Source organism: Wolffia australiana, chromosome 9 (genome assembly GCF_029677425.1).
Source record: "Wolffia australiana isolate 7733 chromosome 9, ASM2967742v1".
Lineage (NCBI taxonomy): Eukaryota > Viridiplantae > Streptophyta > Magnoliopsida > Alismatales > Araceae > Wolffia > Wolffia australiana.
Window position 1 is genome coordinate 6,766,434 of NC_135843.1, and position 13,876 is coordinate 6,780,309.

General features: G+C 45.0%; 1 non-coding gene across 1 annotated transcript; it reads right to left on the reverse strand.

The window, feature by feature from the left end:
- Nucleotides 1–734: 734 nt before the first annotated feature.
- Nucleotides 735–839, reverse strand: LOC144708118 (small nucleolar RNA R71). Its single transcript, XR_013582662.1, has one exon. It is a non-coding gene; the product is annotated as a small nucleolar RNA R71 (small nucleolar RNA).
- Between the last annotated feature and the right edge of the window lie 13,037 nt (nt 840–13,876).

Genomic DNA, 13,876 nt, shown 5'->3' on the forward strand with positions numbered 1-13,876 from the left:
TTTTCACCCCTATTTTCGGCTTATCAATTGGCGCCGCTGCCGGGGAGGCAACACTTAAGAATTCAACATATTTTTATTTGTAAACACAGTGGTTAATTGTTGCTCACGAGTTTGTTAAGTCTCCTTATTATTGATTTTGATTTAAGACGGTATTTGGTTTTTAACGACTAACGAGTGTTGTGTTTGAATTAGTGGTTTTGTATGAAGCTTAGGTCTGGATTTGAATCAGGGAGCAATGACAGAAATCCCCCTGTAGTAGATTCCACCACACCCGAGTCGTCTTTCACCGAACCCACATTTGTAGAGGAGATATTGATTAGACCTGCACCAATGGACCCAATAGGTAATGGAACAGGAAACCCTGAGGTAGTTAACGATGGACGGAGGAGGATTAGAGAGTATTCCACACCAGCAGAAACCCCCATCTTAACCAGGATATCTGCCCCGATTGGAGAAGATGTGATGTTTAGAATCGATCCACACCAATTTCAGCTATTACCGTCCTTTTTGGGGAAGGCAAACGAAGAGCCCTATGACTTCTTAGAAAAATTTTATGAAGCATGTGATAGTTGCACTTACCCCAGAATTTCAAAGGAAGTTGTGAGAATGAAACTATTCCTCATGCCCTTAAGGATAGAGCCAAGGATTGGTTTAGAACATTGGGAACAAATTTTGAATCATGGAATGATATGGAGAAGAGCTTCTTAAAAGATATTATACAGTGGCTAGGACAAATTCTTTCAGAAGAGAAATTAGAAATTTTCAGCAGGAAATGATACATTTAGCGAAGCATGGGAGAGATTGATGGGGCTCATTAGGAAGTGCCCCCACAATGGCATTCAAAAATGGGAGTTAGTGCAAATTTTCTATGAAGGCTTAAATGATGTGGAGAGAGGCAGAGTTGATATCTCGAGTGGAGGAGCAATAGCTGACATGTATGAAGATGAAGCTATGGCACTACTACAAAAAATGTCCGATAATTTAGCCTATCACCAAGATGCCTCCGATCATGTTAGGGTTACCCTCGGAAAGGTGGACTGTTGGATGTTAAAGGGTTGAACCCCAGATTACTATGGATAGAATTGAAAACAGATAGGTGTAATGATGGGAAAAGCCATGGAAAAGATGAATGAAAAATAATCTCACTATGGCAAGGTCAGAATAGCGGAAGAGCACCCAACCAAATAAATCGATGTGAAATGTGCTCAAGTGATAGCCACACCGGAGAAGAATGCCCTATGATATCAGAAGTGAATGCTATAGGCAGGCAAGAAGGGAGCAATGTCCAATGGGGAACTAGAGGAAACTTAGGAGGACAGGGATGGAACAACAACAACCGACCACCCCAACAACAGTTCCAATCCAAGGCGAACAATCCCCAACACCAACAACATTATCAACCTTACCGAAATTTTTCAGATCCCACTAATGCGACTCTCACCAAGGTCATCGAGGAGCTGCAAGAAGACAAGAAGAGGATGCTCAAGCTTTTTGAAGAAATGGAGGAGAGGCATCGGAGGGAGATGGAGAAGCTCAAGGCGGAGATCTGCCTTCACAGCGGTCAACAATTTGCGCACGGGGGAGCACCGCAAGGTACGTGTGAAGACCCTATGAAGATGGGCGCCAAATCAGGTAAACTCCCTACTCAGGCCTGTATTAATCCTAGCAATTTACTTTATGTTGATGACATGTGTAGTGTAGTTAATGAGCATATTCATGACATGCATGCATTGACTGAACAACAAGAAATAGGAGAGCTGAGTGCTATATCAAAACTTAGGAGTGGGAAAGAGTTGGCTAATCCATTTGCAGCTATAGAGAAACGAAATGAAGTGGAGGATAAGTTAGAGGAAGTAGAAAAGGATGAGGATGAAGGGGTAGAGGAAAATCTGGAAAAGGAACCCAACCCCAAAACATATTGCCCACCTATCCCTTTCCCTAGTGCCTTACAAGCGAAGAAAGAAAAATCGAAAGACAGCCCACTTCTTGAGTATTTGAAAGAGGCTACGGTCGAAATTCCTGTTTTAGATGCGATCCAGTACATCCCTGATTATTCCAAATTTGTGAAAAACCTGTGTACACCTCCTAGGAAGCAAAAGAGGATTCAACTTTCTGAGAATATTAGTTCAATTTTTCTACATGAATTACCTCAAAAGTGCAAGGATCCGGGAGCACCAGTGATCAAATGCGAAATTAGGGGGGAAGTATTCACCAAAGCTTTACTTGATTCAGGAGCAAGTGTGAATATCATGCCTAAGGCCCTACTTGAGACTTTTAAATTTGGTGAATTACAACCTGTAAATTTAGAATTGCAGTTAGCGGACGGATCAATTAGAAGACCGTGTGGACAGTTGGTGGATGTGGTGATGAAAGTAGAAAAGTGTTCATTTCCTGTCGATTTTATAGTAGTGGATGTAAAAATTTCAGGAAAAATTAGTCATGCACCGATTATTTTAGGACGGCCATTCCTAGCTACCGTAAGAGTGAACACAGATTGGAATGCAGGAAAATCAAATTGCATGGGAAAAGAAGAGGTTGAGTTACCAATCTCTCAATTGATGAAGTATCCCAATAGTAGCCAGGAAGACATTTATACATGTTCCTAGATGATGAAAATGATGAATGCCATGTTATAGGGAAAGTAATCTATGAGGTGATGGCGTGAATGAGAGTGCCTATGAGGGGAGAAGGACGACCATGGTGAAATGAAGGGTGAAAACATGAATAACTACAGATCTACGCCCACTGAAGAATTAGAATTGAAACCTCTTCCTTCTCACCTTAAATATGTTTTTAGGTCCAAGAAAGACATATCCAGTAATTATCTCTTCAACCCTCACTTTAGAGCAGGAATTTAACCTATTAGATGTCTTACGACAGCATAAGAGCGCTATTGGATGGACCATAGACGACATCAAGGGAATTAGTCCTGATATCTGTCAGCATAGAATTTTTATCGAGGAAGGATCCAAACCATCAGTTCAGCATCAACGAGATTAAATCCTTATCTTTACGATGTGGTGTCAAGGAGATTACCAAATGGCTGAAAGCAGGATTCATTTACCCAATTTCAGATAGTAAGTGGGTGAGTCCAATTCATGTGGTACCTAAAAACAGGGATTACTGTCCAAAAGAATCAGGATGGAGAAGAGATCCAGACGAGGGTAGCATCGAGTTGGCGAGTATGCATAGATTACCGAAAGTTAAATCTAGCAACAAAAAGACCATTATCCTCTACCTTTCATTGATCAAATACTTGAAAAATTAGCTGGACAGAGTTTTTATTGTTTCTTGATGGGTACTCAGGATATAATCAAATTAGCATTCATGAAAGTGACCAAGATAAAACTACGCTCACATGTCCTTTAGGAACATTTGCTTTTAGAAAATGCCATTTGACTTTGTAATGCACCAGCAACCTTTCAAAGGTGTATGAGTGCAATGTTTTTTGATTTAATTGGTACATGTCTTGAAGTTTTCATGGATGACTTTTCCGTGTTTGGTGAATCTTTTGGGTCTTGTTTGTCTAACTTGGATAAAGTGTTACAGATTTGCGAAGACAACAAGTTAGTGCTCAGTTGGGAGAAATCACATTTTATGGTGGACAGGGGGATCGTCTTAGGTCATCATATCAGCAAGGAGGGGCTGGCTGTGGACAAGGCAAAGATCGAGATCATCAAGGAGCTTCCACTTCCATCGACCCTAAAGCAACTTAGGGGTTTTTGGGCCATGCCGCTTTTATCGTCTGCTTTATTAAAGATTTTGCCAAAGTGGCTAAACCTCTCACTTTGCTTCTATCTAAAGACAAAGAACTTATTTTGAATGATGAATGCAATTTGGCTTTTAATTTGATTAAAGAAGCATTAGTTATGGCTCCCATCTTACAAGCTCCAAATTGGAGTGAACCGTTTGAGATTTTTTGTGATACTTCAGATTATGCAGTGGAGCTGTGTTGGGACAACGCAAAGACAAGAAACCGACAGCTATTTATTATGCAAGTAAGACTCTCGACGCCGCCAGGTAAATTACTCTACCACAGAGAAGGAATTACTTGCAATCGTCTTTGCTTTGGATAAATTTGATCTTACCTAATAGGAGTAAGATTATAATCTTTTCAGATCATGCTGCACTTAGACATTTGTTAAGTAAGAAAGAGACAAAACCTAGATTAATGAGATGGATCCTACTTATGCAAGAATTCGATATTGAAATTAAAGACAGGCGGGGAGTGGATAATGGTGCGGCTGATCACCTCTCCCGCCTATCATTGCCAGCCCTAACTCCCATCACAGATTCTTTCCTGATGAGCATATTTTAGAAATTTCTACACGGAAATTGCCTTGGTATGCTCATATAGTAAACTACTTAGTAATCGGGCAATTGCCTCAAGGTTGGGATTATGATGATAGAAAAAAGTTTTTTAAGGATATCAAGTATTACTATTGGGATGAGCCTGAATTATTTAGATTAGGCGTCGATCAAATTTTTAGGAGATGTATACCCGAGGATGAACAATGGAGAGTCTTGGAATCATGTCACTCATCCTTATGGAGGACACTACGCCTCCAAGATAACGGCACATAAGGTCCTACAATGTGGATTTTATTGGCCTCATCTTCATCGGGATGCATATGAATTCTGCAAGAGATGCATTCGATGTCAAGCGGTGGTCAATGTAAGTCGCAATGCCGCTATGCCTTTAAACCCTATCCTTGAAGTTGAGTTGTTTGATCTTTGGGGCATTGATTTCATGGGACCCTTTCCTCCTTCTTTGGGCTATGAATATATTTTGGTAGGTGTAGATTATGTCTCTAAGTGGGTAGAAGCCATACCAACACGAAAAAATGATCATAAAGAAGTTGTTAAATTTGTCAAGGATAATATTTTCTCTCGGTTTGGATGCCCACGAGCCATTATTAGCGATGGTGGAACTCATTTCAATAACAAAGTCTTTAAAGAGTTGTTAAACGATATGGAGTTCATCATCGCTTACCACTCCGTATCACCCTCCAGCCAATGGCCAAGTGGAAGTCTCCAATAGAGAAATAAAAAAAATCTTGAAGAAAATTATTAACCCTAATGGAAAGGATTGGTCGAGCAAATTGCCGGATGCGTTATGGGCATATCGGACGGCATATAAAACCCCGTTAGGAATGTCGCCATTCAGGTTGGTGTTTGGAAAAGCTTGTCATCTCCCTTAGAAATCGAACATCGTGCTTTATGGGCTATCAAGAAACTTAACGTATCGTTACATGATGCAGGTGACCATCGCCATTGCAGCTGCATGAGTTGGAGGAGTTGCGTGAACGGCATACGAAAATTCACGCATCTACAAAGCCAAGATGAAAGCATTCCATGATCAACACATACACAGGAAGGTTTTTGCCCATGGCCAAAAAGTATGGTTATATAATTCTCGACTTAAACTATTTCCAGGAAAGCTTAAATCAAGATGGGATGGACCTTATGTAGTATGTCAACATTTCGACAATGGGTCTGTTCTCGCTCGAGATCCAACACATGGAGCTGAATTCAAGGTCAATGGGCAGCGCTTGAAACCCTTCCTTGAACACGAGCCGCACCCCTAATGAAGACATTTCTTTAGAAGCGCGACATCACCTCTACTTAAGAGCATCAATAAGATTTATTTTCTTTTCATTACGCTTTTAGGATTCATTTTTTCTTTGCATTATTTTCTTTTACTATTATAGCTCCTCACTTTTGTTGCATCTCTTGTGGTAACTTTGACCAGGTTATGGAGTATGTAATTCAGCAAATCCGAGTTATCGCCAGGATCTCTTGTTCACAATGCTAAAGGGCCCCATATCCTCCATATCACTGTTTGCCCTCTAACCTCAATTTTATTCTTCATGATTTTAGTAGCTTTGCATTGAGGACAATGCAGGTTTTAATGGGGGGGAGATAGTTCATTTTTAGGTGACAAACTATGGTTCATGCATTTAATTTTACAGAATTCTACATGAATTGAACCTGTTTTTTTTTTAACAATCTTTAGCATGCACAGTCATGAATTAATTTTCTTTCATCCAATGGTTTGGGAACAAGTGTGGAGAAGTTAGGCTCCTAGAGCGGATCAAGAACATGTTGAGGTGCAACACAAGTGATTTTGGGCGATGTGGATTCAATTTCAAATTGGGGAGGGTGTCTAGTAGGTGATTAGATGATGGAAAGTCAAGGGTAGAAGCTCTATGCTTCAAAGGGGAGTGACGAGTGAACTGAGAGCCCCCATTCCATCAATTCTAATAGCCGATCCCACTTATGCATTTCGCCTCCCATTAGCCTACTTTCATTCCAAAATAGTGAGCAGCCATTCTCCGAGTCCTATGCACGGAATCCACCACTTCATTCACCTTATTGTTCCACACGCTCACGCCATATCCATCACAACTTGACTCCACCCCCTTGCTTCCGCTACCGAGGATATGCTTATCTCCCAAGTCCGTCTATCTCACTTTCCACGGTATCACTACGATACTGCCTCTTTGTATCTTTTCTGTCAATAATTCGCTCTACATCATCTAAATCTCGTTTCTTCTATCTCTTCTCCATAAACAAATGTTATTGTTAGTACACTCATGCTGGTTGTTATAAAATATTTAAAAAACTATTCAAGTCATGGAAAGTGTTTCATTTGTTGTTATCCTCTTTGTTTGATATACAAAAAAAGAAAAAGAAAAAAAAAAGAAAAAAAAAAAAGAAAAAAAAAAAAAAAGAGGTCGAAAAAAAAAGAAAGAAAGAAAAAAAAGACAAGAGGAATGAGAAGAAGACAAAGAGAAAGGAGGGGTTTGACTTACACCATTTCTGGTTTTGACTTTCAATTCAGGGCAAGATGGTCTTTATTCTCTATATCATCACATTGGTCTCATCTCTTCTATCTCCCTCACTTCCTCTAAAAATCTTGGGAGTAGGTTATCCAAGGTAGCACAACACCCGTTGGACCATAAATCTCTCATTGTTCATGCTCACCCTAATTCTTTCACAAAGTCTCATTCTCCCCCATCACAACTCTATCCTGTACTCTTCTCGTTGTGTTCAATATTCTGTGCTCAACAGGAGGAGGAAATGGCTTCTTCTATTCTTAGGAAAGAGAAAAGGCTAATGGAGAGGCAAGTACTAGGTGGCCGTCACCCCGGGAGAGAGTGATCTTGCTCGCTAGAGATGTGAGACCAGCTGCACATGAGTGGAGAGAGTTTACCTGAGGAGTATAGCGTTATACCTAGAAACAAGTACACTCCCTTCTCATCCACTTAGGCATCCAAGCCAAGGAGAAAGAAACCCCACATTCCTGAAAAGGTCGGAGCTCAAAATGTCATTTAGTGTTTTAGTTCGGCTTGTGATTGATACACTTAACACTTCCCACACATGTTGTCTGACTTACAGGATGAAAGATATGATAATTCAGCAAAGTACTTAGATGTTGCTAAGGACTAGCAATGTCTAAGTAGGGGGTATATGATAACACCCTAATTTAGGTCTTTATTTCATGTTATTAGCATGATTTATGCATCTAAAAGGCTTAAATTTGGGTTGTTATCATATATTTACACAAAAATAATGCTTCCAAGTAATTTCTGATTTTTCCTAATTTTCTGTTAATTATATGAATTTTTAAGGATTTATTGAAGCTCAAATAATTATTTTTGGATGAAAATGGCACATTAAAAAGTTTATTTCGACATTTATCAACATGGGAATTAATCAGGGAATTTTCTAGAATTTTCTAGAATTTTTTACAAATTTTTAGGAATTTTCTGGGATTTATTTCAAGAAGAAATGCATTTATTCTATGAAAAAGGGCAGATGTATAGGAGAAAAAATGTAGTTATGCAATTTCTAGATTTTGGGCCTTTTGCAACGTTCGTTGCAAAAGACCCTGAAAACACCTCTCGGTCGCCACGGCAGGCGTAAAGATCCTATTTAAAATCATTCAGGGTTTTATTGTAATTTTTAATATATATTTTTAATGTTTTAGGAGAAATCGAGGAGGAGAGAGTGCGCTAGGCATATACGCAATTACTTTTGGGCGGCGTCCAAAAGCAATTCCAGGCTTTTTAAGGACTTTTCTGCAAAAAGGAGGATTCAAAATGCGCCAGCCAATGAGAGAGCGACACGTCATTGCGTGTTTAAAAACGAAACTAATAAATAAATCAATTTTAAATCTAATGGATTAAATTGGTTTAAAATTGATTTATTAATAACTTTTGATCCTGAAGTCCGATTGAGATGATTTTTTTATGGATTTGTTCGTCTTGATCCCCTCTTTCTATCTGTACGGTTAGATCATTCAGATCTAGCCTACATTGATAGATAAATATTAAGTACTAAACGGGGGTAAAATGGTGATTTTTACCCTATAACCTAAGTATAAAAGCTGAATTTCGAGAGGGGGAGCTCATTCTGGAGGGTGCTTCATCACAGCTGCAAGACAGAGAGGAGTCCCAGCCTGGATCAACAGTTTTGGTATTTTTTTCTTTCATTGTATTCAAACTTTTGTGCATTTTGAATGAAATAGGTTAAGTTGTTTGTTTCTTCATCTCCATTCTAGTCTGAACTTCTAAATCGCTTGGCTTGAGCGGCATGTACAAGCCCTGATTAGGATTGAGAGGCGAAATTGAGGAATTTTACCTGGGCATTCAATTGCATTACAAAAGAAAATTATAAAAAAATTTAGTTTTAATTTTTAGAAGTCTCAATTTACCCCATTTTAGTTCTGAATTATCAATCTGAAAAATCAACCCAACTCATTTTAAGAACCCTCTTTCAACCTCTCTAAATGATTTCTTGGATCCTTTAATTAGGATCAAAGAAGGAAATTTAGAGCTCTTAATTCTTCTAATCTTCCCATCTCTCCTACCCCCCTCTCTAAATTCTCACCTAATTAGGGTGACTTGATCCTCATTGAAGATCAAATTCACTCTAATTAGGATCTAAAACACCAAAAATTAAATCAAATTGAAATTCCTACTTGCCTCCCTTGGACGACACTCATACTTATCACTATACATATTAAGTAGAGTTTTATAAATTTTATTGCATAAGCCAAAAATTCACAACGACAAGGGCTAAAAATTTGCGTAATTTTCACCCCTATTTTCGGCTTATCAATGATCATATAAGGTACTAAAAATGCATGTTATCAGATCATCAAAGAGAAGACTGGATCTTTGGTGCAAGCCTAGCAGGATTAAAAGATGCAGAAAGTTGTGTTGGCATTAGTTGGCAGGAGATGATGATGGGGGACCATCACGCCAACGACACCAAGGGACGTCACCAGCCACTTTGAGCGGCCCGAGGCGACGTTCGCAACCAACACTTCAAGTACACGGTCTAACGACGGGTTGTGAGAATTTTATTTTACTTTCATGTATTTTGTTTTCATCTTGAATTGTGGATGGGCCTTTGTGTTTGGGCCTCGTCCATTGTTGCTTTTGTTGTTTTCTTTTGATGTACGTTTAAGGGGAAACCTCTTGCTACGAGATGATTTTTCCCCATTCGGCCCAATTAGGCATCCTCCCTACACTATATAAAGGGAGGCATGCCCAAGGAAGCCTTTTGGAGTAGATTGAAGTTGAATTTTTCGTCAATTGGCTCATGCCTCCTCCCCTGGGGAGTGTCTTTTATCGTTTTCTTTTATTAGATCAGGGAGCCGTCCATTACATCACCCTGCTCATGTCGATAGCAATCCATAGGGGAGCCGCCGTCACCGCGCCCCACTCTATAGTCATTTCTTTAAGCCGACATAAAGAATTAGATTTCTTGATCTTGTTGTTGTACAAGAATCGCCAAGAAACCCCTTTCTTGGCGTTGTTCTTGGAGTCGCCGCTGCTGCCATCGCCACTGCCGCTGCCATCTCCATCATTGCTATCTTTGATGTTGTCGACAACGTTGCCGCCGCCACTGACGCCGCTGCTACCGTCACCCTCTACATCCTGGTTGCCACCGCCGGGTGCTTTTGCATGGCCCTTGGCCGATTGCCCCTACCGCTCATCCGTGTCCATCGGTACAACCGCGTGTGTCTACCCACGCCAATGCACTCGCGCATGCACACTCCACATACCAATGCATTCTTGCATGGCCGCGTGTCCACGCACATGCCAACGCATCAGGGAGCTCGCGTCCCGCACGCCAGCGCTTGTGCGCCCCATGCACGATAGCATGCCAGCGCGCACACACGCACCCATGTCTTTCATTCACCACTTGGCCCAATACACGCAAGTGTTCTTGATGTAACACGGTACGGCAAGGATTGATTGGCACGTGTTACAACACAGGGGAAGTGAGGAAATGAGCAAAGATGCAAGATTGACAATTAAATGATCACATAAAATCAATGAATTAATATTCGACAACACAGACAGATTCAGATGTTCAATTAAAATAGAGGAGTTTGATTAGTTGAAATCAGACTCCTCAACGTCCCGATGAACCGACTAGATGCCTAATTAATGAGGGGTATTATTAATATCGGGTTGCGTCCACACCTCTACGGACAAGGTCTAGCCATATCACAAGAAAATATCCTAACTCTCGAGAATGGTGGCTAATCCTATCGAGGTGCAGCAATTTCAGGCAATGGAACACAAGGAGACCTGGAAGTTTGTGACAAGGTGTCGTCTCACAGGTGATATCCAATGTCGTTGGCGGAGGGTCAGGCAAGGGCGTGTTCCCGCGCTCGCGGAGTGTGCGGAGGGTGCGCAGAGCGCACGGAGGGCGCGTGAAGCACAAGGAGCGCGGGGGGGGCGTTGAGCGCACGAGCGCATGCAGCGCACTGGCGCGGAGCGTGCAAAGCGCCCACGCATGTGCGTAGTGCGTAGAGGTGTGAAACGTTCCCAGAGTGTGCGCGGGTTGACACTTAGACGACGACGGTGACGATTGCATCGGACGAAGAGCGCTGGTGGCGCTGGGGGGGGGGGCGTGCATGTGCTGGTCGCACGGGGGTACGAGCGCTAGTCGCGCAGGCACGCGGGACTGGGGCGCGCGAGCGCTTAAGCTCTCAAGCACGCGGGCGCGGACAACAACAACAGCATCGTCGGCGACGACAACGGCGATGGAGCGGTAGCGGCCACAATGACAGAGGCGGTGACGGCCACGTCGCCGATGGCGACGGCAGCCACGGTGGCAGCGGCGGCGGTGGCTACATCGGCGGCAGTAGTGGCAGCTTCAAGAACAGTCCAAGAAAACGGTTCTTGGTACTTCTTGAATAATGACAGATCAAGAACTCATGTTCTTGATGCAAGCTTCAAGAAACAACTACAGAGGTGTGGCGACGATGGTTTCTCCACGGTGAATCTTGACGTGGCCACGACGTCGTGGTGAGTGATTCCCAGGATCTACGTTAAACTAGAAAATGATAAAACTCCAAAAGGAGGAGGGCGGGAGCCAATTGAGGAAACTCAACTTTCAAATCAACTCCAAAGGCCTTCCTTGGGCATGCCTCCCTTTATATAGTGTAAGGGGTATGCCCAATTGGGCCGAACGGGGAGAAACCGTCTCGTGATGAGATGTCTTCCCTTAACGAACATTAAGATATACAACACATAATGGACGAGGCCTAAACACGAATGCCCATCCACAATTCGAAATGAAAATAAAAGACTTGAAAATACAATGAAATAAAAATGATCACGACCCATTGTTAGGCTGTGTACTTGAAAGTCGGGTTGCAGATATCAACACGAGCTGCTCGAAATAGCTGTTGGCATCCTTTGGTGTCATTGGCGAGATTTTCCCGCATCAGTTCCTGCTTGCCACGCCCGCGCAATGCCAGCATCCCTGCACCTTGGCCCGCACTTCCAACTCGTGCTCGCCTAATTCATTCCGAACTCACCGGACGATCGAGCTCGCCGTTGAGCAATCTCTATGGATCAGACCTGCAGTTGTCCTTACCATGATCTCGCTTGAAATCCATCTCACACTTTGACAAACAGCGGGCTTAGCCCCATACAGGTTCCATCGTCTTCCCTACATTTGCAGTTGAATTATTTCTTCCAGTGCTGTTGATTTGTGTTCCTCTTCTTGAAAATTGATATGCCACAATAGGACTAGCCACCAATTGGTGAGAGTTAGGATATTTGATGCCGGACGTCGTCTCAACAGCGTCCGACCGTCACCGAGGGTAGGAACTCGGTGTCGTATCACTAACTAATCGGGTTACGTCCACGACGTCAACCGATGGATGTGCGGAGAACAGAAATACATGAATGACGATAACGAGGGCGATGGTTCTACGATGGTACGTGCAATGTGCCGACAAGCTATGAGAGCCAACCCGGAGCGGGGACGGGGTCGCCAAGCTGGGTCGAACCAGCCCTCCAAGTCGTCCGAGGTGGGTCGAGGGCGCGCACGCCGTCGAATGGGGTAACTCCCACTGGAATGCTCACACGCGCCGGGCGCCCCACTGTACCGACAGGTAAGACGCTGCGTCTTTGTTTCGTCGTTCTCTCAATCTGTCCCACTCACCTATCTAACCCGAGCGTGGAGGCAATACGAAAGAGAATACTGAAGGAAATAAATGACGTAAAGAGGCGAGGAAGCAGAGTACCTTCGCGCGCGCGACGGGATCTCGCATCAACTGGTTCCGAGGAGGAGTTGTCGAGTGCGCCGGAGGTTGACTGCGCGAAGGGGCGGCTGCGCGCAGTCGCCAGCGGTGCAGGGAGGCGTGGTCGACGGCGCAGTGCGGGACGACGTCGCGAGCACGGCGGCGATGTTGCCGCGTCGGACGACAGCGATCACAGCGCGACCGGAGCGGCAGCTTGGTGAGGGCGTGAGCGAGCGGCACAGCGGGCGGCGGCGCACGCGGCAGCGGATGGCACGGCGGCGGCGGGCGGCGCGCGACGGCGCGCGCGCGGGCGGCGGGCGGCGGCCGCGCGGGCGGCGCGCGTTGGTGCGATGGCGGCGCGCAGTCGGCGCGGGCGCGGCACGCGCCGGCGCGCGGCGCGCGGCGGCGGCGCGGCGGTAGGCGCGCGGGCGGCGCGGGGCAGCGCGCAACGGCGCGCGGCGCGGCGCGCGGCGCGGGCGGCGGCGGCGCGCGGCGATGGCGCGCGCGGGCACGCGGGGACGGCGCGCGACGGGTGCGCGGTCGGCGCGGCGGCGGGCGCGCGGCGGTGGGCGCGCGGCGGCGGGTGCGCGGGGACGGCGCGCGATGACGCGTGGTGGGCGCGCGCGGCGGGCGGCGGCGAGCGCGGCGGCGCGCGCGGCGCGCTGGCGCGTGGCGCTGCAGTGGCGACGGCGCGGTGGCGGCGGTTCCCCTTCCTCCTGCCTCTCCCTTTCTCCTCTTCCTCTCTTCTTCTTCTTCTTCCTCCTCTTCTTCTTCTTTCTTCTATTCTTCTCCACGACCTGACCCTTCCTTCTCAAAATACCATTCTTCAAAAATTTAGGTCAAGTAAGGGAAGCGCCCACCTCTTCCCCTTATATGTGGGTGAGATGGCCCTTCCTTAGTCCAATAACACAAAAGAAAAAAGGAGAGAAAATAAGCAAGAAAATAGGAAACGGGCTTGTCAGGCCCAACATAAAGAAAAAGGGGGGAAAAGGGTTCCGCCTATGGGCCCTTCCCCCGCTACACGACAATACGAATAAAGGGAAAAACTATAAGATAAAGTAACCGACTGTAACGGTGTGCTTCGGTGGTCGGCGTCCGCGTCATGCCGAGTAACAGAATGCGGGATCCCGTGTTGCTGCGGCGGCTCGTCGTGGTGGCTGGACTCGTCTCGGTGGCGAGCTGGGTAGTGCCGGCTCCTCGGGTGCTGAGTCGGGGAAGTCCTGCTGCTCCTCTTCTGCTAGCTCGATGACGACCGGTGGTGACGCGCCATCAATATTTCTTTGCGATACGGCTAGGCCTTGGAGGCCACTGGGTATT